The 22,220-nt window shown below is 42.6% G+C and overlaps 1 protein-coding gene across 1 annotated transcript in view; it reads left to right on the plus strand.

Annotated features, from left to right (window-relative positions):
- The window catches only part of AATF (apoptosis antagonizing transcription factor), a 107,273-nt gene that overhangs the window by 80,275 nt on the left and 4,778 nt on the right, over positions 1 to 22,220 (plus strand). The window lies entirely within an intron of this gene.

Below are 22,220 nucleotides of genomic sequence, written 5' to 3' on the forward strand. Positions count from 1 at the left end.
TTGACCTGTTCTATAGCCTGTCGCCCTCTCCATTTCTTCTTATCAATTAACCATTTGTCATTGGCATCATAGCAAGGGGTCCTTGCGTCACATCTCTTCATGCAATCTAGTTGAACCCTCATTCTTGTAATTACTATAAAACTAACTTGGGAATTTCCATAAACCTGGGCTGCTACTGGGGCTTTTGTACCTTCAATCCACTAGTCCCAGAACAATAGAACTCATCACTAGGACAAAGGAAAAGGTTGTGGAGTCATAGATATTGGCTTCAGGCCATGTTTGGGCTTCACTCACCGTTCTAGAAGTCATGGAACTTGAAAGAAATTGTCTTCATCATTTCTTTTCTTTTTTTTTTTTTTTTTTTTTTTTGCTTTTTGGAGGGCAGTTGGGGTTAAGTGACTTGCCCAAGGTCACACGGCTAGTTTTTGTGTTAAGTATCTGAGGCGGGATTTGAATTCAGGTCTTCCTGACTCCAGGGCCAGTGCTTTATTCACTGCACCACCTAGCCACCCCTTTCATCATTTCTTTTTTTTCTTTTTTTTTGCTTTTTGGAGGGCAGTTGGGGTTAAGTGACTTGCCCAAGGTCACCAAGCTAGTTTTTGTGTTAAGTGTCTGAGGCCAGATTTGAACTCAGGTCCTCCTGATACCAGGGCTGGTGCTCTATTCACTGTGCCACCTAGCCGCCCCACCCTTCATCATTTCTTATTTTGGAAAGTACTTCCCAAGTGATAGATAAAACCATTTTTTATAATTACAGATAGTTAGGCCAAGTTTTTTTTCCAAACCTGGATTTTATTTTTTAAGTTGAGGTATATGTGTACATGGTATACTACTGCAACTGCTCCAGAAGATTCAGCTGCATCTCCTTCCGTTACGTCCTGAAAAAGCTAGTTCTCTGTGGGTTTTTGGAGAGTCTTATTAGCTGTTTGGAGAGCACAAGCATTTGACTTTTTCTAGAGCCTTAGGTCCACAATCAGTATTCCTTTGCCCAGGGACGGTTCTGAGTGGACTTTACCTTCCTCTGACTTCACTGTGACTTCATATGAGCCCTGTAAAAGAGCACCTATATGACTAGCTTCTAATCATTGTTGATCTTATGTCATAAAAACTGAAGAGCAACACAGATACCCCAGTCTGTCTGTGAAGGTCTCAGAGAGTGATATATCCATAATAATCTCTCCCATTTATGATTTACAGAGTGCTTGCTTCACAACAGTGCTCTTAGTTAAATAATGCAGGTAGGAACATCTCTGTTTCACAGATGAGGAAAATAATGCTCAGAGAGGTTCTGTCTCTGCCCAGAGTCACACAGCTAGTAAGTGGCAGGCTGGCAGACCTTTCTTCTTCACTACATTTCCTCAGGTGATACCAGTAGTTTAGCCTGATTTAGGACTCAGTGATTCACGCTGATAGAAAACATTCCCTCTTTCTCACATGACATTACTTTGCCATAGAGGGCATTCTGAATGATGTCAACACTAATTACCAAGTAGTAATAAAGAGTAGCAACAAAATAATGTGAAACTTAAAACCAAACTCTCTTAGATTTAAACAGTGACGTTAGTAGTACTTTTAGGACCATGTTAAAATTTTATTTCTACTGCTTTTAGTCAGGTTTTTCTTGGGCACAGCTTTACCATGGAAATAAGCTTTCCAGTATTTGGCAATGAGTTTTAGAAACAATTCTCTGATGTACAGTCTTTATGGAAACAAGGTTATGGCCCTTGAATGGGGACTAATTGCTAGTTAGCCACATCGTTTTCACTGATTTATCCAGTCACAATTAAGAGATTTTGTAAAAGCCTTGTTTTATGATGATTAATTGTAGCCAGGGAACTTCTGTGTGTGGAGTTCCACCAAACTACACCTCATTTCCATCATGTCTCTGAAGGATGCAATGGCATGCGTTCACAGCCACATCACAGCTCAGCCAGATTGGCAGAGATCTGATTGTGTATGTGCTGTGTGGCCTTCAGGAGCTGGCCAGAATGCTCTGAAGAAGAGCCGGAGAGCTCCTTGGCCTGGCAGTAGAGCAGTACCACAACTTTCATTGACAGTATGGATTTATCTCTGGAGAAAAGCAATTGGTAAAAAGCCTTTCTTTGTTTCTGTGTGAAGAACTCCTCAGCTCCACTATCACAGGATCCTCATAGATTTAAAGCTGGAAGGGACTTTTGGAGATGACCTAATTCAGCCTCTTCATTTTACAGATGAGGAAACTGAGGTCCAGAGAAGTGGAATCCCTCGTGCAGAGGCACAGCAAGGGGAGGGAAGGAGTTAGGGGCAGGGCCGGAATTCAAATCCTGATCCACTGACTCCCATGTTAGTGTTCTTTCTATCATACTATGCTGCATCTCTTCCAATCCATCCTAGGCCCTGTTGAGTAGGAATTGTTTGTGACATTGCCTACTACCAAACCTGAGAGATGGGGACCTTATTCCGTTGAAGTGCCCTACTTGGATCCAATTTAGGTTGAAATATCAGTGCCATCATCAGAAGGCAGCCTGATACAGTAGAAAGTGAAAACCCTGCATTTGACCTCAGGGGAGGGAGAGATAGAGACAGAGGCCTCACTGACTTTGAAGCTATTTCAGATACTTACTAGCTGGGTGCTCATAGAGAGGCAAGTCTCTAACTGCATCTGTCAGAGGGGAATAAGGATGCTTGTGCTACCTACAGCACCAGGTTGTTCTGAGGGTGTTTTGCAAACCTTCAGGTGCTGTTGGAACATGTCGTTCTTGTTGACTATCTCGATGGGAAAGAAGAAACTCTGGGAAATACTAACATATACACGGTACTAGGCTTTCTTGATATTTCTTCCCCTGGGCATGTAGTGAAAGAAAGAGTCCCTGTATTTCATTACATATTAGTTTCTAGCACCTAGTGGACTTTTTCAGTCATGTCTCTCTGGTAAACCTTTTCCTCTCAACCAACCCTGACAGCTTCTGCTTTCTCTTAAGGCCTCACCCGGTACTCTCAGCTCCCTTGAATTGGTCTTATTTCTGCCCATTAGAGTTAGCAAAGTACTTCATGTCTTTTGAGTGGCTAAACTAATAATTTAATTGTCATTCATTTAATAAATGCATAATTGAGTTTCACTATGTGCAAGCTGCCACATTAGGCTTGTCTTAAATTCTGGGAATTTCTATTGTGAATAGCCATATGTGAGTATGTGTAGGTAGTTTAATGTGATTCATTTTTACTAATAACTCAGTTTGCCCTTTGTCTTCACCATTGGAATTTTTCTCTTTAACTCTTGTATTAAAACTTTGTCCTTTCTCTTATCATGTGCACAGTAGCCCAATTTGATTACCAAATTCCCTAACTAAGCCTTCTTTTCCAAGGTGTACACTGGTTGTTAATTTTAGTTAGCTTTACATTCTGGAGGTGTCCTTTTTTTGTAATAAAGAATATGTGTGACTCATGCAACTTTGGACATGCTGCTCAAACATAAAAGCCATTTGGTGGCCGTGTTCTGCTGTGCATCTGTGCTCACTACTCTTATGCCCAAGGGACCCAAAAGAGGATGGAACCTCTCTGAAAGCAGCAGTCACTGCTACCATCGTTCTAGATGTTCACATGCTTGGCTTGACTTTCCGTATGATCTTCGTCTTTCTTGGCATCCCAAAGGAGCCTTTGTTTGCCCTTCAGAATCTTCTTCACAAATGGAAACTTCATCAGGTGAGCCTACAGAGACACAGAGTTATCAGTGGACTAAAGAGGAGAGCCTCTTTGACATTTTGTTTACAGAGATTCTCTCTAGGGACTTTCTACTACTCTGTTGGTTATTAGGTTGGTTATTACATTTCTTGAATACTTTACAGTCACTTGACTCTGGAGGAAGAAGGGTATTAGGGCTGCTGAGGTTTTGGGCTTACTTTTCTTAGCATTGAAGTTATTTCTAAATTTATTCAAGACATTGTAGGACAGAGTAGACTGTACAGATGCTAAGAACCAGGAGGAGTGGGAAAAAAGGGTGTCCGTCAGACAAACCAGTGAGAGTATAAAGTAAAAGTCAAGAAGCCATCCTTTACTTGTGTAGCTCTGCAGTACCAGGGAGGTAGGATGGGCTAGTGGGAAGATCACTCATCAGAAGATCTTGATGTTTATTATATGACTAGGAAAGTTATTTAAACTTTCTGAGTCTCTGTGTCCGAATCTATTTAATGGGGATGAGGAAAACCTTTTACAGATCTCAACACATGTAAATGTGGCTGCTACTGCTGCTGCTATTTTTGTTGTAGTAGTAGTTGTTACCAGGAGAAGCTTTGTGGCCAGGAAACGATCAGATGATTTTTTTCATATATTCTTTGACATATCTTTAGAAGTCTACTAAAGTGCCAGTTCCTCTCTATTTAGCCTGCTGGGAGGCAAGAAGAGGAAGTGAAAGTATGTTGGTACAGGGTAGAAAGGATTCGAGGTCTGGTGGTATTCACTTTAGAAATAGGAGAGTCTGAGTACCTGCTTACTGGCCTCAGCCTTCAAGCAAAAAGGCAATTCTCTGCTTGCTGCCTCTTACACAAGATTGGCAGCAGTGGCAGGGAGGAAGAGCTAGTTAGGGACAATTTGCTTATGTGCCAGTGAAAATTGTCTTCCATGCTAGAAGTTACCCAGTTGTAGTTTAAGGATTAAAAGTAAGATTATAACATATGTGCTCTTCTACTATCCTATTCTTCTGAAACTTAGATTATGGTAATAGTCATTTGTGAACATGTAATCCTTTGGAGTTTAAAAAAATTTCTTTCATTTAATAAGAATTTCTTTTTTTCCCTTAAAGGTCTTACTCGCTGAGCCACCTGGCCACCCCTAAGCAATCGGGGTTAAGTAACTTGCTCAAGGTTACACAGCCAGTTATTTCTGGGTGTGGTGCTGAGTATCTGAGCCTGGATTCGATCCCAGGTCATCCCGACTCTGGGGCCGGTGTCTTACTCACTGTGCTACCTAGCCGCCCCTGATTATTTCTTTATATCTTTTACAGTCATTAGCTTCCATTTGGCCAGTTCTAAGTGTTTTTTTTTTTTGGAGGGGGGAAGATAGGGCAATTGGGTTTAAGTGACTTGCCCAAGGTCACACGGCTAGTTTTTTGTGTTAAGTGTCTGAGGCCGGATTTGAACTCAGGTCCTCCAGGCTCCAGGGTCAGTGCTCTATTCACTGTGCCACCTGGCCACTCCAAGTTCTAATTTTTAAGTAGATATTTTTCTTAGTAAGGTTTGATAGCTCTTCTACCAATATGTTAATTCTCTTTTCATAACACTTTTTGTTAGCTCTCATTTTCCCACTTCTATTGCTCTTATTTCCTTTTTCTAAATGATTTTTTAAAATCTCTCCCTCTAACTCTTTTTGTGAATTCTTATTAGGATTGTGTCCAGTTTGCATTTTTCTTTGAGGCTTTGCTTATTGATGTTTTCAAGTCATTTTCCTCTTCTGTGTTTGTATCTTGAGCTTCTGTGTCACCGTAGGAACTCTTGTGACTGAGTTGTGAACTGAGTCACCTCTCTGCTTCTGGCCTCAGTCACACAGCTAAGTTTCTGGAACTTGTTGTGTACTCAGTACTCAGCTAGGACCTTGCACTTCCTTGTGGTCCTCTCCACTCTGGAACTGAGTGATGGGTATCAGGTCTGCCACACAGCATGCCTTCTTCCTCTCAGTGCCGGCTCAGGGGTCTCCTGGGATCTCTGTAGCAGTGCTTGCTCCTGTACCACCCCTGCTGCTGTGCTTCACTCCTGGCTAGTCCCTACCCTAGTGTTTGCAGACCTCTTTGTCTTCCTAAGCTTCTCGGTACTGGAAAAGTGACTCAGTGTGACTTTTTATTGGCTTTCCAGATTAGAATTTGGTCTGGTACATTTTCTAGGTTTTCATGGAGGAGAATTATTGGGAGGCAAAAACTCTTGTCTTTGACTCCACCCTCGCAAGCATTTATTTTCTCTCTATTCCCATTGAGAAGAGAAAAAAAAGAAAGAAAAATGAAAGCCTTATAACAAATAATGCAGAGCCAAGCAAAACAAATTTCCACATTGGCCACGTCCAGAAATGCATGTCTCATTTTGAATCTTGAGGTATCATAAGGTGCATAATACACCATCCTTTTGCAAAGACCTTTACAAACTGAAATTTATTCTGTTTAAGAGGTCCTCCCATAAAGAATTTGAACTCATTCAGTTTAAGCAAAATGGACTAACACTCTGACATGCCCCTTCCAAATATTGCATTATAGAAGACCCAGGAAAGGATTCTTTAATGCTAAGCACTAGCACCAAATGCATTGTTGTTTTACATCTTGAGTTTTAGAAAAGAAATGTACACATAGAATCCAGCCTTGTAAAGTGCTTCGTCAACATCACTGCCACGTTGTTCTCGTTGTGCCTTGGAATAATAGGATTTTTGCAGGCAATTTATCTTTGGCTTACCATTTTATGTGTGGTTGTGCACCTTAAACCTTGGTGTATTTTACCACTTTGTTGTGGATACTTGCCTCACATAAGATGAGGGAGTGCTGTAACTAGCTTTACTACCACTTGCCATCTCCATCTCCTTTGTTATTTAATAGAAATTGACCCTAGCCAGTGGTGAAATGATATTTTGATATAGTTTGTGAAAGTACGGAGTTCATCATCCAGTAACCCAAGATGTACTGGGTGGCACATCCTCTGTCACCACTGGATGGTGTCAAACTTGTAAGCAGGGGGCCTTTAAAGACACAGATGTTTTCTCTGAGGCTTCTTATCTCCCAAGAAGACACAGGTTATTCTGACAGGTGAAACAAGTCTGGGCAAATATGCAACATTGATTTAATCAGCAGGGGACAAGAGTAATATTTTAACTGGTGCTACCTTTTAGCAGCATCATTAAGAGCTCTCATTACTCTTTTATTAGAGGTTCCCTCTCCTTCTTATCAGATTACAGAATGAACATAACTCATGGCACTGATTTGATCTCTTGTTAAAGAGGATTACAGCTTTGCATTAACTCGGATTGACACAGTTTATAATTTGCTTGTTGATACATGGGCTGACAGTGTCACATGTTTGACCCCCCAGCAGTGCTGTAGGAAAGGACCCCCATACATCATCATTAAAGATGGCATCCAGCACAGAAATGGGAGGCACAGGGGCCTGTTCACTGGTAATGTCGGGAAGGACAAAGGAGATACTGTCGAGTGCAAACTGAAACTTGAGGGAGATATTGAAAAAAGAGTATTTTTATTGTTTCATTTTGGTTTTTTTCCATACATGATTGGTCACTGTACAGTCCCAAAGAAGTTGCATGTAAAAGTTGGAGCCCTGGTGGCCACCAGAAAGTGGGCTGAAAAAGATGTTTTAGTGAACACTGTGGATCCAGGACAGAAAAAAGCACTTTTTCAAAATGGTCCTTCTAATAATAAAGCGAAACCTTCATTTCTTCAGCCATTGTCCCAGCAGTTCCTCAGGGGACTTTGAATTTTCTTCTTTGTCCAAGCCATCTCCCACACTTAGACTATTCTTTCTATGCCTTCATCTTCAAGGAAGAGCCTTTCTTCTTTGAAAGCTTAGCTCAGATGCCACCCTTCATGAGGCCCGGGCATCTGGTCCCCATGCATCTGTGCTTTGCTCTTGATCACCTACCTTGTATCATACTTACTTATAGACACCTTATTTCCTTTGATTAGATTGTAACTCCTCAAGGGCAGTGACTGTCATTTCTCATCTTTGTATTGCTAGCCTCCATCTCACTGTCTTGCTTGTAGTTCTTTGAGACCCTGAAAGATCTATGACAATATTTCTCTCAGTGATGCAGACTACCTGTGCATTCTGTGTGATTCTTGACAATTTGCCCTAATAAATCCTTCCCAGGGGATTCTGAGGATCCCAACATCCTGACGACCTTCTAAATCTCTCTAACAAAGAAGCAGATAAGTGTCTGTATTTCTTACTTTTGTTATGTTAACTGGCTCATTTCTCCTGGTCATTTATATTGGTGTGCTTGGCATATTGCAAGGAAATAGTATTTTTTTCTCTCTCTCTCACATACACACACACACACACACACACACACACACACACACACACTTTAGGAATTAGCAATAATTTACAGATACCCTATTAATCCTAATTCTTTCATTTGCAGCAAGGGAAGGGAAAGACTAAGGGGTTTGTCCTTAATTTAGAGTAGACATCATGAACCTAAGTTAACCAGATCTTGACTAGATCTTTATTAAGCACCTGCTATATGCCAGGCACTGTACTAAGCACTTTACAAATATCTCATTTGTTTTTGAGAGCGTTTAGTTTTACAAGTGTCCTATCCCTTGTTCCAGCCTTTCCCCAGTGGCATATACCTGTAACCAAACTATCCTAAATTGTAGGGATTGGACAAGAGAGAGTATCACAGGGAAAATTCTCCCCTCCCCACTCAAAAGTATATCCTTCAGACTTTTCATCATTTAGAGGTTTATATGTGATAAAAGGTTTCTGTGGAAAAAAAGTAGAACTGTCCCAGGTAGTAGGGGCAGTTAAGTGGAATAGTGGATAGAGTACCAGATCTGGAGTCAGGAAGACCTGGATTCAAATGCAGCCTCAGATACTTACTAGCCCTGTGACCCTGGACCTGTCATTTAACCTCTGCCTTAGTTTCCTCATCTGTAAAATGGGTATAATAGTAACACTAACCTCAGGGACGTTGGGGCTGGTCAAGTGAGATAATATTTGTAAAGAGAGTAGTACAGGGTGGCTAGGTGGTACAGTGAATAGAGCACTAGCCCTGGAATCAGGAGGACCTGAGTTCAAATATGGCCTGAGACAATGCTTACTAGCCGTGTGACCTTGGGCAAGTCACTCAACCCCAATTGCCCCTCCAAAAAAGCAAAAAAAAGAGAGTAGTACAGTGTTTGTCACATGCTAAGCACTATATGATTGTTAGATATTGCTATTATTATAAATGTTAGCTATATTCATCATGTTTGCCTCAATTCCTCATCTGTAAAATAAGCTGGAGAAGGAAATGACAAACCACTCCAGATGAGGAAATTGAGACAGAGGTTAAACATCTTGCCTCAGGTGACATAGCCTCTGAAGTGGGATTTGAACCCAGATCCACTGTAATATCTCTACTGGGTTTTCATCCCTGAGTTTCTGGAGTGGTATCCCCTCTGTCTTTTTAGAAGGGTCACCAATTGGAGCTCTGTTTTGATCCTTTTAAAGTACTGAAATAGGTTGGATTTTTCTAAATAAAAATAGACTTCATCATTACCTAAAGGGGAAAAAAAGGTTAAACAAAATAAACTTGTATCGTGGGACTTGTATGCAAAACATGTTGACTCTGAGCCATGTGAAGGAGTAAGCTAACTAACCCTGACCCTATCTCACTAGCTGCTTAACAAGTAGGGCTCTGATCGAAAAGGGATTTTTACTGGAAAAGGGATGAACGGGCTGAGGCACTTTGGAGAAGGGAGAGGAAATGGCCCAGTATTTGGGGACTGAGGGGAAATAGGAGAGTGCTGGGCATCTAGGGGAAGGAGTCGGAAGTCATGGACCCCTGGAGATGGGGGAAGTGGCCAGAGCGCCCAGCAGACCTCTGCTGCTTTACGGTTTCCTTGGGGATTCTGGTAGGTATATATATAGCGCCACCAGCCTAAGGGTGCTGGCACCTGCAGCAGCTGAAGTTAGGAATGGTTCTAGAGTCTTATTTGCCTTTGTCTTGACATAATTTTGCTGTCTTAGAAGTCTGTGAAAGTGATTTTTCTTCTTTCCCTTCATTCTCATTTCCTTCTTAGTGGTTGATTAAAGTTTATGGCACTCTGTCCTTAGAATACCCCAGGTTTTTGTGGTAGTTAGGTACTCTGAATCTTTTTAACAGTGAAATTGAGGTACATGAATTGGCAAAGGTCTTATTCAAGGTCACAAAACTAGGGATAAAACTCAGATTTTGAAATGCCTAATTCTGCTCAGTTTTCACAAGACATATATGACTGTCTTACTATATTATTTTCTTGCTAAAAATACCAACTTTGTAAGGCAGATGCTGAGGAGGCTTCTATTTCAAGCTATAATCTTATAGCATTAGGTGTCATCAAATTTCTATGCTCTTAAATTTGAAATAATATAGTTTGAATTCCAGTTGCATCTGGCCTTATTATTTAGCATTTCTTTGGCATGTATATTATTTACATAGTATGTTATAGCCTTTTCCCGTGGAGCTCAGCATTCTGTGATAACTTGAGGAGTATCAATTCAGAATTCTTGAGTATTTATCATGTTCTTCTCGGTAAGTTGCTGTATGACCATGAGCAAGTGGAGACATTGTGGTGGGGTCGAGAGAACCCTGGACTTGGAGTCGAAGGACCTGGGGTCTGACCACTTAACTACCCAGGTGAGCTTGGGTAGTCTTGGTCTTCAACAAGCATTTACTAAGTGTCTGCTATGTGCTAGATCCTGTTTCTCACCCTATTGTCTCACCTATAAAATGAGGAGTTAGAATAGATGACATTTAAGGGACCTTCAGGATCTAAATTCTATGATCTGAAGTAATGTCATCTTTCTACAGCTTAGCTTCCTACTCCATAAGATGGAAATAATGCCCTTTTCTTAACTTATAAATTTTTAAGAATGAAGCAGGGGTGGGGCCGGCTAAGTGGCACAGTGAATAGAGCACTGGCCCTGGAGTCAGGAGGACCTGAGTTCAAATCCAGCCTCAGACACTTAACAACAAAAAAACCCCCAAAATTAGCCATGTGACCTTGGGCAAGTCACTTAACCCCTATTGCCCTCCAAAAAGCAAAAAAAAAAAAAGAATGAAGCAAGGGGGGCAGCTAGGTGGCACAGTAAATAGAGCACCAGCCCTGGAGTCAGGAGGACCTGAGTTCAAATGCGGCCTCAGATACTAAACACAAAAAACTAGTGACTTGGGCAAGTCACTTAACCTCAGTTGCCCTACCTTCCCCCTTCCAAAAAGCAAAAAAAAAAAAAAATGAAGCAAGGATTTTATTTATTTATTTATTTATTACTAATTTTTGTTTCTGTCTTCTACTTGCACACCTTCAATTCCAAATATTCAGTTTCTCCTCCTTTTCCACCCAGGGAACCATTCTCCATAACAAAGATGAGAAGTGAAAGTGAAAAACAAAAATAACCACTGAGTCTGATAGGGAATGGAATGTTTCACTACTATAACCTCCCATCTCTCTGTTAATGGAGGTTTTCTCTTTTTTCTTCAGGACCAGCTTTGATCATTATAATTAGCATTTAGTTTCCTTTTTTCCCCCATTTACATGGTGGCAGTCATCTTGTATGTCATTTTCCTGGCTTTTTGTTCCACTTTACTAAAAATGAGATGTTTGTCAAGCGCTTACTTATTAGCACAGTGCCTGGAACATAGTAGAGAGGACCTACTATGTTTGTACCCTCTGTCCTACTGAGTTAGTGCCCTACCCCCATATCCTCTCTAAATGCTTATTCCCTCGTCCACCCCCTCTGTTTTCCATCAGTTTATGTAACTCTTCCCAGACTTCCCTATATTCTTCATATCCATCACTTCCTATAGTGCAGTAATATTATTACATTCATGCACCACAGTTTGGCCCTAGAATAGTTAATCTTGTGAGCCCTTAAAAACTGTGACCTGTCTCTCCATTCATTCCTACTCTTCTTACCTGTCACAGGCACAAGTGACTGCAAGTTTATACCCACAGCCAATATGCAGATAGATTCCTGTAGAAATTTTTTAGAATTACCTCCAGGTCTACTTTTTAAAATTTCTTTTCCCCAGCTTTAAATTTGTGCTAGTTTATATGATATACCAAGAAGTTTATTTGTACATCAATTCCCTGAACATGGGTGGTGGAGGTTTCTGTCTTTTGCTGTCTGACAGAGGACTGGTGAGAAAGCTGAAGAGCTGACAAAGACCCTTAGCCAGGGCCACATAAGGAGCAGATCCGGAAAGGGCTGGCTAGAATCATCTGGGTCTGAGTCCTCCTGGGTCCTCTCCTCCCTCTGAGGATTTTTGTGGTTCTTTACCACTTTGTACTTAGGTGACTCCTGTGAAAATAATTTTGCACAGATGATTAACAAGAAGTGAACACCTCTACCAGCTACATTTTATGTTGTCCCCTGGCCCTATCTTCTTTGATGTTCATAACTGAGTTCCTGATGGCCCCTTTCTAGAAGAGACAAAGTAAAACAGAGCTTTGTGGGGCCCTACTGCAGCACCAGATGGGCTGCTCTGTTGATTACAAGACTGTTTGACCAGGTATGTAACTTTGAGTACAAATTTCAAGGAAAAAGAACGGTGTTTTCATTGGGATGCTATTCTTGATTGTCCTGGAAATGAGTTCTGGAATGAGTGCTGACCACCACACCTTGGTCTTCTCTAGGGAACAGAACATTTTATAAACATTAACTCCTTTACCCTCTGGGCACCTCTACTTAAAAGGTAAATAGAACTGAAAGCTTTAATAATCAAAGACAGTTGAAGAGTTTGTAGACCACACTTGTATCAGAGAGATCCATTGTGAAGGACCCATAGTAATGATCCCCATGGAGTATTGTTCCTGTGCCCAGCTCCACTGTGGGCTTCTGAGATGGTGTGGATTGAACCTTTTTAGTGTGGGTCTCTTGTTGTGTGGAATCTGAAATGCTGCAAAGACGACCACTTGTCCTGCACAGCTTCAGGGCTCCCTGCTTCTTTATGAGGAAGAAGAAATCAATACACATTTTCTCTTACATGCACTCAGCAGCACTCCACCATCTCCATCTGAGATCCTGGGCCTGCAGGGAGGCAACATAGTGTATGGAGCAGAGCTCAATCAGCTCTCAGGTGAAGGAAATGCAAACTGCTCATTATATTCTTGAGAATCAGATTTTTTTTAAAGCAATTCATCTCCCTGGCTTAGGTAACAAGATTCTTAGCTTGAGTGAGTAGTTAGTGGATATGGACTGGGTAGGAATTGACTTCCCCAAGAGGGAATGAAGGCCAAAGCATTATTGTACCACCCAACAAGTTGTCTTTGCTGGGTGCATGCTCACAGCTAAAATCATCAAATGGCCGGAGTAGTAGCCTTGATAGTAGTCTCAGCTAAGTATGGCCAGGGAGCATTAACAAAGGCAGGGTCAAGTTTGCCTTTTCCTTTCCTAAAGAATTTGTTCTCTAGAAGAGTAAATTAGAAGGCATAGCAAAAAGAGGATTGGTGGGAATGAAGGGTGATAATTTATGTGCAGTAATTTAATATGTTTACTAATTACTGATAGTTGTGTTGACTTAACCCTCACTTTTCCTCTGTACCCCTTCTCCCTCCCCCCAAGCCCCATTGGAAGACTAATGCAGAAAATACATGAGGTCTCTCAGAACTTTTTCTTGTGTTCTTTTATAGGAACTATTACTCTTAGTATCATAAGATTTTCTAATTGTAAAGGACCTTGGAGATATTAGGATCATAGGATTTGGGGATAGAAAGGACTTTTGAGCTGTCTTCCAAGCCCCTTATTGCACAATAAGGAACCCGAGGCACAAAATGGTTAAGTGATTCTCTCCAGGTCTTACAGCTCACAAGTGGCAAAATTGAGGCTTGACCCTCCATTTTTTACCTTCAAAATTGATTTTCAGCCTTTGCGACCAGAGGGAGGGGCTACCATCCATTGGGTCTCCGATGGTATCAGCCACTGCCCCATGAGGAATTATCCTATGGTCAGAATCAGAGACCTTTGATCCTGTCTTTTCTATGAGGTGCCTCAGGGGACTCCCTCCTTCCCCCTGCCCCAAGTTCTGGGTCCATTTCACTGGGATGGTGATCTCAGCTGGGCTTTTCCTTGAGTATGTGGCCAGAAGTCAAAATGGTCATTGTCACGGATATTCAGGAGTAGGGTGGGGCAGGGGCCTGTTCAGGGTCATTCTCTCTGCCTTCCCTTCTGTTTAGTGCCTGCTTCTGCCCCTTTAGGCCCCAATTTCTCGATCTTGTCTAATGTTAAAAGTCCCCTTGAAGTAACTCAGTACATCCTGGATTGATGATTACCCCTGGCCCTTCTGGAGAAGTTACCCATTCCCCCCCACAAATGCTTGGTGTCTATTCTGGGAGGCATGACTGGCATGTTGAGGGTCTTCCTGTCTTCCCTTCCCTTCCATGGCCTATCCAGGTCACCACCTCTCAATCCCCAAGTATTACACCTCCCCCCCCTTCCCCATTGAATAGCTCTCACTGTATCCTGAGTTTGTACCCTCCCCCTGGAATCTGTCTGTATAGGTCACCCCCCAATGCATGTCTGAGTCATTGTAGCATCTGTTCTTGGGTAGTGGAGGGGCTTTTGGTTGTGTATCTTCCTGCCACCTCTCACTCCTTTAAATGTTATCCCCAGTAGTTCTAACTGGAGCATCCTGGATCAGCATTCCCCTCTACACCCAAAACCCACACTCCACACACCACACACTTACCCTAGCCCAGCCAAGGAAGACAACTGACCACTGCTACAGCACTTTCTCCTGCACATCTCCTCTTACCACCGATCCCCCCCACCCCAACCCAAAGGTCACCCCCATGCTCCCTTGTACACCCCACCACCATGGTGCAGTTTTCCTCGATGATGAAATTGTGTATCAGAAGATGCATAATTCACAATATGTTCAAACCATTCCCTAATCATGTTTTCAGTGCAGGTGTTCCAGCAGAACTGGCTGTGCTTACCTATACTGCTGCCTGTTGGCTCCTGCTGGATTGTGAGCTCCTTGAAAGCAGACATGGCTTCATCTGAGTAGCCACACTGCCCAGCACTGCTGTTCATAAGTGTTTGTCAGCTCATGGATGCAACTGATACCTCAGCAAGGTCAAATGTGTAATAGATATAGAAAGCAATCTTGTGTTTATTGAGAGGGAAGAGCCACAGAAATCCAGGATGGTGGTGATGTTATTTTAACAGTGGTCTAAAGGAAAAAGCTGGTGGTGGTGGCAGCGCCTTAGAGCCAGGCAGGTTTGTTGGGTCAGTCTGCAAATCTCTCTGCTTCAGCCTTCCATTGCTTAAATGAATATAGCATTCCTTATTTGTATAATAGGAGTAGTATAAGTGAGATACGCTGACTCTCTGGGCTATGAAATGGCATCCATAGCTATTGGGCAGCCCTCTGTGAGCTCTAGCACCTGGCATTAGATGCCTCGAGTTGGCATTTTGGAGTACAGAAGAAGAGGGGCTAATTTGAAGTAGTGACAAAAGGAACAACTTGACAGAAGTATGAAGCAGAGACTAAAGTCAGTTGCTTGCTCATGGGCTATGATTCCTAATGATGGTTTCCTGCAGGGCCTAGAATCCGTCTCTCTTCCTGGCTGCTATTTTGGTTCACATGCCTGTCAGCCATGGAGTACCCAGATGTGCCCTGTGGTTTGTCATGCCTTTGCATGGCCTCTCTCCTGAACTGTGATGACTTGGAAGGTAAGACCCAGCCTGCACATGGAGGTGGGATGAGTGAAGCTACATATCAGAATTGTGCTGTGTGTTTAGCTTAGAAGTTGCATTATTTAGGACTGGTGCCCTGTCTTCAAGTGGAATGGGGGCTGTGCTTCCTCAAACTCAGTAGTATTACCGTGTTTCCCTGATAATAAGACCTATCCCGAAAATAAGCCCTCCCCTTACTGTGTAAGATTCCTCTAAAATAAGCCCTCCCCCGAAAATAAGCCCTATTGAGATTGCTACTGTAGTGAAGGTGATCCCCTGCGCTACACGATACATTACGGTACCCTCTGTATGCACCGTCCCCCGTCCCTCCACGTGAAACGTACGCCGCGCTCCGAGCTGCATCCAGTCAGAGCTGCAGCAGTGAGCACTTCATCCTGTTCTTCCCCAGTGATTTGCTTGCTGGCGCCATTGAGAGCAGTGCTGCGGAAGAGAGCTGAGGCAGGACAACATAAGCCCTCCCCTGAAAATAAGCCCTCTGGTGTTTTTCTTTCCAAAAAATTTAATAAGACAGTGTCTTATTATCGGGGAAACACAGTAGCAGAGTTCCTTCCTTGTCTGACTGCCAGTCAGCAACAAGCCCTGCTGCTGAATTAGAGATGTTTAGGCCTTCAGAGATAGGAGTTAAATGCAAGCTAAGGGACGCTCAACTGAGCTGCCCCCTCCAATGTACAGGGTCACTGTGCAGTGCTCATGATGTGGATTCTAATGTAACTGTGGTGTCCTGTCTCACCTCCAGTTCAGTTGGAGGAAGTGATTCACATCTAAGCAGTGAAGCATCCCTTGGCTTTTAACAGGAGCTGTTAGAGGGGCCGGTGTTTGAACAAGGAGCTTCATCTTCCTGAAGCCAGCAGTCACAAAACCGTAAACACAACACGGGCCAACTCTATTGCCTAGAACCGCGGCGGCTTGACATTAGTTAATATTAAACATCTCCAGCAAGGCGGGGAACTCTGCAGCTCAGCTACAGAATAAAAATAAAAATAAAAGAGAAAAAACCCTGTTAAAAGCAGCAAGATGATTTGTCATCTTTCCTTTGTGAGGCAATTTGTCTTTACTCGCATCAAATCTGTTAAAACAGTCAAACTGTGAAAGTGGAAATCATCTTAGGAATATAGAATATTAATGCACAGGAAAAGAGGAGAGGTCCCTTTTGTCTGAAGAATGTCTCTCCCCTTTTTGAAATCTGAAGGAGGCAATTTCTTTTTCTTTGGCAATTGTCTTGTGACTGCTGAGAATGTGAACCTGGTGGCAGGGAAGGGAGGGCTTCAAGTACTTTATTCTTTACTTCATGGGTACGCATCCAGTCTTCAATAAGGGGTCCAGATGAAAGCTGGAAACAGACGGAGTCCTCATCGCTTATTGGGGGCTGCATTTCTGGTATGGAGATGTGATTGGAGAAGGTCGTAGCCAAGAAGGAAGTATGTAGCTGATGAAATGGGGTTGCCAGGAAGGTGTCAATTTGGAACTGCTTTGAGGTTAATGGAGGTATAAGATTGAGGGAAGAAAGATTTATAAATAAACTATTGTTCCTATCCATATCTATTTGCTCCCTTCCCTCTTGATTTTCCTCTCCAGCCTCCTTTGTTTGGGGTCTGAACTTGCTTCTTAAAAATTTATAAATCTTGTGTCTGATCTTTAGGAGACAGGCCGGAGGTCACATGTCAGCATCTGTAATTTAAAGCTGCAGGGCTAAAAGCATTTGCAGGGGCTTGAAGGACCTAGTTTTGACCTGACCAAAAGAGCGAATTGAAACAGCCCTTCTTGAGTCTCCTTCAAGCACTGGGGAGGCTGGTGATGAGAGCTGTCACACTAGGTAATTTATGGGCTCTGGTTTGCTCAGTGGCCAGGGTGGCCTGGCTTTGGTGGAAATGCATCACGCACTGCCATCATGTGGCCAACTGAGCACCTGCCCTGGTGTGTTCTGGAGGCATTGTTAAAAGGGTGGTGGGGTGGACAGAAAGGCTCACTTTTTCACCTCTTAAAAGCATAGCATTGTCAGCTACTATGTTCATTTGCCTCTACTAAGGATTGAAATTTGAGAATTACTAAAGAAAATTTTGTGTTTCTTTATAGATAGTTGGGTTGAGGTTTTGAAACAACTTTCCTTTGGAATAGTTACTCCCCTGTCTCACAGGAGTCCCAGTGTTTACTCTGATTAAATTTTTTTTTTTAAAGCAGTTAGGGTTAAGTAACTTGCTCAAGGTTACACAGCCAGTTATTTCTGGGTGTGGTGCTAAGTATCTGAGCCCAGATTCGATCCCCAGGTCATCCCGACCCTGGGACTGGTGCTCTTACTCGCTGAGCCACCTGGCCGCCCCTTCTGATTAAATATTTTTAAAAGCCTGACATTGGGATACTTATTTCTTGGGAAAACTGCCTCGCCACTCCTTTCTTTCCCCTCCCTCATTCCCTTCTTTTTCCCTTCTCTATCTCCCCCCACTTCTTTTGCCCTTCCCCTCTCAACCAAATAATTTATGTGTTTCATTCTGGATTCTCAATATCCATCAGTTACCATATTCATGATGATAAAGGATGGGTTAGTCACCCTCTATCCACCTCCTTGGAAAGCATTCAGGGCTGCTGCCTACTGTCATTTGGATCAAGATGTTCCCTTTTGGAGGGAGTTTCAGAAACCTCTCTTGGCCATCTAACTCATGCATAGGAAGTCATGAATGTGTCTCTGTGAACAGTAAGTGACATAGATTGGGGTTAGAGGGACTATTCCTGAGTAGTTTTGAAACAAAGGAAAGATCGAGGGAAAGTGACTGTCTCCAGTGATAGATGGAAGGAGAAGGAAAGTGGTAGCTGGGATTCTTTGATTCCACCAATGAGTGCCCGTGAATGAGTTGAGTTTGGGAGCCTGCTATGCTGCTCCATGAGAATAGTTCCTGTACCTTATATAGAATTTGCATGAACCTGACTTTTATTTTGATTTGTGTTGATCTCTAGGTAAACGATCAGTTAACACATGATCTTTACCATCTTTTGTAATACATTACTACTGTTCCAAAAACCATATAATTCAGCAATCATTTAAAAATGTCTGTTCAGAAAAAGGTCCTGTGCCAAGCACTGGGGATACAAAGATACACATAACACATTTCCTACCCTGAAGGAACTTTACAGCCTAACAAGGGGAAAGAAACATGCAAAAGGATAACCAAGATAGAAGTTAGAATCTAATTAAATGCATCCGAATGTCACTCATAGTGCTATGATATCTATAATGCTATAAATCCTTTTGTGGTTTATGTAAGTCTTTATAGATGGTTTGGATGACTGGACAGGCTCCTTCTTACTGTATGGTGAGTATACCTAAAAAATATAGAAATGAGTGTTTCCAAAGCACTTATGATCATAGATTTAGATCTGGAAGGGACCATGGAACTCAGATGGTGAGGCCTAGGGGTCTTCTCTCTCACTTACCAGAATCCATCCAGACCCACGCAGAATCTGAAGCCTTTCAAGCTGCTTAGATGAGATAGTTGTCATTCTCTTCCCTCTATTGAGATAGTGGTTGAATAGGCATTATTACCTGTTCTGCTTCTGTGCCCTCAAGACCCTGTCTCTGTCATTTGATCTACTGATGCCACCCAAGTACCCCTGGGCCTTGCTTTCTGACCTGCTGCTTCCCCTTGGCCTTTTCCCTTGCCCTGTAGCTGAGCTCTCTTCTCTCTGTCCTCTCCCCTAATTAGAGTGTGAGCTTCTTGAGGGAAGGGACTCTCTTTTTCAGTCCCCAGAGCCTAGCACAGCACTTGATACATACTAAGCACTTAATAAATGCTCTTATATTCATTCACTCCTTCTTTCATCTAGGCCCAGCAAGGTTAAGTGACACTTGTCTGTGGTCATACAAGTAGTAAGGAGCAGAGCTGAGATTTAAACCCAGCTTCCTTGACTTCAAAGTCAGGACTCTTTCTGCTACATTATGTTCTGCTTTAAATTGACAACACATCATTAACAGTAAATATTTTGTGCATCGGCACATTTGGTAATATTCCATGCCAATAAGTAGACACAGAATAGAAAAGTTGCCTCTTGAGGTTTGAGAACAAAGACCATCTCTTCTATTTCATGCTCTCCCAAGTCCCTTGTACACAATCTGTCTCCAGAGAAGGCCAGATACTGCTTTGATGGATCAGCTAGTCCATCCCCTCAATTTACAGAGCAGGAAATGGAGGCTCAGAGAGATGACATAACTTGACCAGGATCACACGTCTGGTTAGTAATACAGGACAAGCCTGCAGACCTCTTGACTTGAGTCCCAGGCCAGCAAGCTTTCCACTGCATCCGGCTATCTCACTCAGTTTATCGTTTGATTTTAAAAGATATACACACACGGTAGATGAGTGTCTATGATGTTACAAGATATGCTAAGTATCCACGCTATGCTGAGACCGTTCTTGCTCCTTAAATCACTATCACAGGTTAGGAAGCAGAGGTGTCCCTCACCGAAGCAGTCAGGAGTGGCTGCCCATCCTCCTTATGACTGGTTTGGTCAAGACTGGCCAGATCCTGTCTTCCCAGCTTGAGAATCTTGGATTCCCTCTTGCTGCTTGAGGGCTGTGTTCATCTCCTTTGATTCCCAGCTGTGTATTTTCTAAACACCAATGTTAATTCAGTCACTGCGTTTACTACACAACTACTGTGTGCAGAGCAAGGTCTCCAACATGTAGGAAAGAGGGCAGGAGGGGCAGAAGAATGAGAAGGCACCACCTGCACCCTTGGGGACTTGACAGTCTATTTAGAGAGACAAAGCACACACATGAAGCAAGCCAAGGACATGTTTTCAGAGCAACAAATCAACATGTATAAATTAATCCAGTACAGCATGTGCAGTGTCTTATTTTAATCAAGTAAATGACAGGGTTTGCTTGGAAGAGTCTTTTTGCCAATAGATTTCAAAAAATCAGCCTCAGATCTTGGAAAGGGACATTCTTTCCTAGGGAAAATGACTTTGGGGTGATAGGGTAGGACAGGGAAAAGTGGGGAATGATCACTTTCTGCCCACGTTTCCTACTGTTGTCTGTATTTGGGGGCGGCATTTAATGGTGTCCATAGTGTTCAAGAAATTGGTGGGGAGGAAAATAGTGTTTGGGAATGAAGTGGGGGGTGGGGGAATGTAGGGACAGTTCCTTCAGGAACCAGACCCCTGGTTACTGCTGCAGGTTGCAGGCCTTGGAAATTGAGAGCCAACCAATATCATTTGCAGGTTTCATATGCCCCTGTTGTGCTATTTGTCCTACTACTATGGTGAGCTACAACTGTCAGCGTTTGAGTCCCATGATCAGCGTGCATGTGGAGAACGAGAGTGAGGACATTTGTATGTGTATGTACATATGACCATCTGCCTTACAATGATGAGTGTTTGCCTTGCATTGTTCAGTAATGTTTAAAATGTACCCACTGCTAAGCACAATTGATTGCATTGTACAGGCATGCACAGCTTGTACCTTTTTTTTTTTTAGCATGGTCAGAAGAATTGCATAATAAATAATTAAAGCCCAGATCCTAATACACATATACACACATTTTATGGAAAATGGCTGCTAATCCATGACCATTTTTTCCAGAAACAGGTTTTATGATAATATAGTAAAAATATTAAATTAGAAAATGCCTCACTAAGGGTTATAAAACCTTACTACAGTCGAGATAGGTAATTATCCCCTCTACAGCCTAAATGACAGTTTAAAAGAAATAAAAATGTTAGTGCTCATTACTTGCTTTTGTAGGTTGCAATAAAGGGTAAGTTAAATTTTAATTCAAGGAAGAGCCCCTGCTATCGACCTTCTGCCTCTCTCTACCTCAGGTGTAAGTCCTGTTAATTACTCTGTGTAGGTTATTCTTCTGCATGGTACTAATAGCACGATACTCTAAGGTGCTAAAAGTCACCTCTTCTCCCATGCACATTCCCACTGGCAGTTGAAGCTGAGTGTGGTGGGGGGTGGGGGGTAGACAAAGGGCGGGAATACATTTCAGCTCAGTGACTCAAATCTCAATTCTTAATAATGATTGGTAGGCAGAATTATGTTGTTTTTTTTTTAATTTCTGACTTCATTATGCGTAGCCTTAAGGGGGGGAACCAAGAGTATTAAACTATACACTTAGCCTGCAGAATCAGATGGAGACAAGGTTAACCTGAAGGATTGATAGTTTGGCTCTCTGCATGACTAAGTCCTGGTGAGGGAAGATGCTGCAGGGGGAAAAATTTCTGCACTGTAGAAGAAAACCTGACTCTTGGTTGCTTGACAGTTGTTTTGTTAAGAGGGCTAGGTGGTTGTTGGTGCTGCTGTTATTTTATTTTGCAAAGGGTGGGGCTGTCTTTCACATACTGACTGATGCCTTGTCCTGAGAACTGGCCTCTGAATCCCAGGTCTTTCTGAATCTAGGAAAACCTGGTGAGCTCTCAGTCTGCTGAAACTCAGAAAACTCAGCATCCCTCTAGTTTCTGATTCTGAATTTCTCTTCCCAGCTCGACTAGACTCCTTCAGTGAATGGAAAATTCAGCCAGAGATGAAGCCTCTGAATTTAAAAATGGGGCAGACGACAGTCTGGGTATGATTGTCTAGAAAAGGCCATCTATCTTTGCAAGGCACTTAACCTCCCACTACCCTAGTCTACTCTCTAAGACTGTAAATTGCAGAGCAGTTGCAGATCTTCATTGGTAAAGGGAATTTCCTCACCAGGAGTCCCCTGTACCAATGAGTTCATCGAGCAGGGGGAGGGAAGGTAAGAAAAAGAGCCATTTAAAACTAGGAACCAGGCTCAGCTGCTCATGTAGCTCTGTGGAGATCTCGTGCATCTTGTCTT

This window comes from Petaurus breviceps, unplaced genomic scaffold (assembly GCF_028583685.1).
Source record: "Petaurus breviceps papuanus isolate PSGF00001 unplaced genomic scaffold, PetGlider_PUasm1.0 91023, whole genome shotgun sequence".
Classification (NCBI taxonomy): domain Eukaryota; kingdom Metazoa; phylum Chordata; class Mammalia; order Diprotodontia; family Petauridae; genus Petaurus; species Petaurus breviceps.